The sequence below is a fragment of the Tamandua tetradactyla genome, chromosome 18 (assembly GCF_023851605.1).
Source record: "Tamandua tetradactyla isolate mTamTet1 chromosome 18, mTamTet1.pri, whole genome shotgun sequence".
Classification (NCBI taxonomy): domain Eukaryota; kingdom Metazoa; phylum Chordata; class Mammalia; order Pilosa; family Myrmecophagidae; genus Tamandua; species Tamandua tetradactyla.
Genome location: NC_135344.1, coordinates 36,929,685 through 36,934,888, shown reverse-complemented (window position 1 = coordinate 36,934,888; position 5,204 = coordinate 36,929,685). Strand labels below are relative to the sequence as shown.

The 5,204-nt window shown below is 35.7% G+C and overlaps 1 non-coding gene across 1 annotated transcript; it reads left to right on the top strand.

The window, feature by feature from the left end:
- The first annotated feature begins 4,144 nt into the window (after positions 1–4,144).
- On the top strand, positions 4,145–4,335 carry LOC143662861 (U2 spliceosomal RNA). The gene has a single exon (XR_013165628.1). It is a non-coding gene; the product is annotated as a U2 spliceosomal RNA (small nuclear RNA).
- The last annotated feature ends 869 nt before the right edge of the window (positions 4,336–5,204 follow it).

Genomic DNA, 5,204 nt, shown 5'->3' with positions numbered 1-5,204 from the left:
TGCTGTTGTATTTTTTTTTCATTTTATTTAAAACACTACATATTTCTTTTAACAAAGTTTGAAAAGGTAGTGATCTTAAAAAAAAAATCACTGGATAACTAGGAAATATTTTTGTTGTTGTTTTGTTGGTTTTTTGTTTTGTTTTGTTTTGTTGGTTTTTTTGAAAGAGTAAAAGGGTCTTCAAAACCTTTTGCTCCCCTTACCGTGAAAATGAAATGTTAGCCATTGTATGGCTAGGAACCAATGCACTTGGTGGTTAACAGATCTGCTGTTGCTGGAGTTTGAGCATGGAACTTGATGCAGTGACGACAAATCATTGCTTAGAATTAATGTTTTAAAATGTGCAACTCTAGTTTTTAAAAAGAAGTTTGGTTCTTCTTTACATTCATTATTTAGTTTTTGTTTCCATTTAGTATTTAATGGTCTTTGGAGAAAAATAATAATAAAACAGAGTGTTATATATATATTTTTTGGTGCAAGATAAGATTTTCTGTTTTTTGAAATAAGTCTGTAGCATAAAGGTTAAACTATTTTAAGACAAAATAAAATAGAGTGTATTTAAACAATGATATTTCTGAGGAGTTTTTTTCCTGTCTGCTTCAGTTAATTAGTTAATACCTGGAGCAGTTTCCCCCTTTTGCATATAAAAGTGAAATATATTTTGCTAATACTTACCATTATAAGATGCCTGATTTTTCCAAGCAACAGCTGTATTCCTCCAAGTCCCTACTCCCAAGGTAGGAGATATGACTCATGTGGTGGGTCATATCCAGATGAAAATAGTTTTGTATTAACTTTTGTTCAGTGCCTACTTCCCTGCCTAGTTAGACCAGGTTAGGTGGCATCTCCGTTGAGATTTCAGAGGGGTTAAAAGTTCTGTAGTGCTGGGTATCTTCGTTCCTGGGAACAAAACTCAACTATCATTCACCTCCAAAAGACCAGAGCACCAGAGTAAGAAGACATGATTGCAGTGTACTTTCTTCATGATTGAACATTGATGCAAGTGTAGAGTGTTTCAAAATAGCCTAAAGAACTTTTCCCCTAATTTGGTTCTATTTTAGATTTTATTTGGCTATCCAAATGTTAGAAACTACCATATTAACATCTCATTACCTTTGTACTTTTCTTCATATAAAAGGAAATGAGAAACCAGGGAGAATGAGAACTGTATTTATCAATATCCAATAAATCTCTTAAATTTCCTCTAGAATTTTTAGTTCTGTTTGTGCCAAAAAGAGATCTGCCAAATAGCTGATTAATAATTAGGAAATATTTCTAGTTTTCCAGAAATCGTTCTTTTATACTACTTTATATCTGAGAGCTAGACATATTGATACCTATGAGAAACTCTTAGTTTGCTTTAACAGGAAAATAGTTTTCCTAGGTCCTTGCATTTGAACCATTTTGCCATGGGTGCTGCTTTTGAAAATAAACCTGGCCATGAGTAAGTAAAATAATCTGTGGCTAGTACTTCATCTAATTCTGGCTTCCTTCTACTTTTTGCTAGTTTTGGCCTTGACTTCCCGTGTTGGTTTGTTTCTCATAATAGATGCCAGCTATTTATAACTTTAGTTATAAATTTTTATCTAAGTGGCCTAACAGCAAAATTGTAGATGAATATTTGCCAAATATATAAATATCTCTTTAGCTCCATTTTTGAAACCAAGTAAAGGGATTTTTTTCTTTTAACCATATTATTGTTTTATTTTAACCATATTATTAATCTTTGAGGGAGGGATCCTCCGAGGTCATTGGTAGGTATGATTTTCTTTACTTCTTGGACATACTGTTCTAGTTTGCTAGCTGCCAGAATGCAACACACCAGAGATGGATTGGCTTTTAATAAAAGGGGATTTATTTTGTTAATTCTTCAGAGGAAAGGCAGCTAACTTTCCACTGAGGTTCTTTCTTACGTGGAAGGCACAGGATGGTCTCTGCTGGTCTTCTCTCCAGGCCCCTGGGTTCCAACAACTTTCCCCAGGGTGACTTCTTTCTGCATCTCCAAAGGCCTGGGCTGAGCTGCAAGTGCTGAGATGAGGAATGCCGAGCTGCTTGGGCTGTGCTACACTGTGGTCTCTCATTTAAGCACCAGCCAGTTAAGTCAAACGTCCTTCATTGCAGCAGGCACGCCTCCTAGCCGACTGCAGATGTAATTAGCAACAGGTGAGGTTCATGTACCATTGGCTTATGTCCGCAGCAACAAAACTAGGTATGCTCACCTGGCCAAGTTGACAGCTGAATCTAACTAACACACATACCATGTTCCAAGCAAAAGCTGTGCTGCACTGATTCAGGAGTTAGGAAGTTCCTAGGCTACAGTGGAGCTTTGGCTGGGAGAATCTGCTTGGAACAAAAGGAAGGCAATAGGAAGTGGTGGAGCTCAAAAAAAAGATGTAAGTGATGATAGTGAACATCACAGAGATGCAAAAAGAGCACCCATTCACATATATGGTGACGTTACCTCTTGGCTCAGTTCAGTATTGTCCTCATGCTACTCTGCATGCCATCGAAGTAGAGAGATGGCTTTAGGCTGGGATCCCTATGTGCATTATGAGTTTATTGTTTATTTCTTTCTACCAGGTCCTGGATCCCATTTTGGTGGGGTGAATTTGAGTAAAGAATGGGTGTTGATATTGGCAGTGAAGTCAAACCTCAGAGAAGTATGGCAGCAGTAACTAGTGTGATCTCACATATTCTGGCCTGCTGGTTCAGAACACCTTCTTGGTTTTAAACTTTATCAGTCTAGCTTCTTACTTTTTAAAGTGTGAAGGAAGCTATTTGGTACCAAATACCTTTGTGCTTTGAAAATTGACACTTCAGTGGAGTCAGATCAATCCTTTTCCATGTTTGCTACACCTTGAGGGTGGGAAGGTGAAGTAATGTGAATTATTGTGATTGATTCTAAAACAGGCAAGTCTGACTTTAGGCTTGATCTTGACCTCTCTAGCATAAGTGTGATCAGACTAGAGGGTAGGATAAGTGATATATAAAAGGCCTAGACAAGGAAAGAGGAGACCTCAGAAAGGTCATATGAATGTAAACAAGGGGGCTTGGTTTCTAGATTTGTAAAATGAAGAATTTCTTGAATTTCTTTTCTGAAACTGAAAACAGGTAGTTCTGTGTTATTTTAAAGGGTAGTTAATTGTTCTGCAGCGACATCGGGTTTTTTGAGCAGGAGTTTAGGAAAGCTCATTTTAAAAACCTGTTAAAAGAATTAAAGTTCTATCATCTCACTTAAACTTTTGGAAGGCCTTGGATGACTAACCCCACAGAACTTTGAATTTCAACAGAATGTTTATTTTCTACATTTTGAAAGAATGTTTACTTCAAAACTTCTCTGTGGAGTAAGGAGTGGTAAGAATTGATATCTTAATTTTGCATGTTGGAAGACTGAGTACAGAAAAACAACAACTTATTCAAATTTGCATAGCTAGACTTTGAAAGCAAATTTTTTTTAAGACTCCGAATTAGGGTGTTTCAGCTTTGAGGAAAAAAAAAGTCTTTTTCTCTCTCTAGTTTTCTTTCTTTTTGCTGCTGATACTACTTTGCTCTGCCCTGAGAGGAATTGAAAATCTTTTGGAAGAAGGGTAATGCTTGATTGGTTTCCTTTTCTCTTGGGTAGGTGGTCACAGATTTAAACCATACATCAGACCTATAGACCTTAATTAATGCCTTAATTAAAGAAGAAGAAAGAAATTAATTATCTAACCTTTCCTCTTAAGACATAGGGAAAAGAGCAAATTAAACTTAAAACAAGCAGAAAGAAGGAAATGATAAAGATTAAAGCAGAACCTAATGAAATAGAAAAGAGAAAAACCAATGAAATAAATGAAACAAAAGCTCGTTCTTTAAAAAGACCAACAAAATTGACAAATCTTTAGCTATAATAACTGGGAAAAAAAGAGACTCAAACTACTAGAATCAGTAATTAAAAAGAGAACATTACTACCCACCTTATAAAAACAAGTAGGAGTATAAAGGAATGCTAGAACAATCCTCTGCCAACAAATTGGATAACCTTGATGAAATGGACAAATTCCTAGAATGGCACAGACTACCGAAACTGACTCTAGGGAAAATAGACAATCTGAATAGACCTATAAAAACTAAAGAGATTGAATTAGTAATCAAAAATCTACTCACAATCGCTTCTCGGCCTTTTGGCTAAAATCAAGTGTAGTATCTGTTTTTATCAGTTTAATATCTGATACGTCCTCTATCTGAGGACAGTATATTAAATGGATTTTTGGAGTTGGGAGATGGAATAGGAGCTTGCTCCATCCACTCCACGCATCGACCTGGTATTACCGTACTTCCAAGAACAATGCACCCCTCTTGGGGGAATAATAAATGCATAAGAAGTCAGAAAAAAAAAATCTACTCACAAAGAAAAGCTCTGCCTAGTTGAGCTCACCACTGAGGTCAACTAAACGCTTAAAGAAGAATTAACAACAATCTTTCACAAACTCTTCCAAAAAATGTTAGAGGAGAGAGCACTTACCAACTCATTCTATGAGGCCATTATTACCCTGACACCAAAATTTTAGCAAACTGACTCTGGCAACATAAGAAAAGAATTATCCATTACACCAAGTGGGATTTATCTCAGGAATGCAAGGTTGGTTTACATCTGAAAATTAATGAGATACAGCAACAGAAAAAAATAAAAACAATATGGTCGTATCAATAGATGTAGAAAAGTATTTGAAAAAATGCAACATCCTTTCATGATACATTTACTCAAACTAAAAATAGAAGGAACTTCCTTAACCTGATAAAATTAATCAATGAAAAATCCACACCTAACATCTACTTAATGTGAAAGCCTGGATACTTAACCCTAATATCAACAAGACAAGGATACCCTTTCTTGCCACTTGTGTTCAACATTGTACTGAAGGTTCTAGCCAGGGCCATTAGGCAAGAAGAATAAGAGGCATCCAGATTGGAAAGGAAGAAGTAAAACTATTTCTGCTTGCAGACGACTTGATCTTGTGTATAGAAAACCTAAGAACTCTTTAAAGAAAAAACTTAGGATTAATAAGCAAGTTCAGCAAGTTTGAGGGGTACAAAAGATCAGCGTACAAAAATCAGTTGTGTTTCTAATATACTTGTATTCAACAATCCCAAAATGAAATTAAGAAAACAATTCCAATAAATAAAGTGGGAATTAATTTAACAAAAAAGTATAAAACCTATACTCT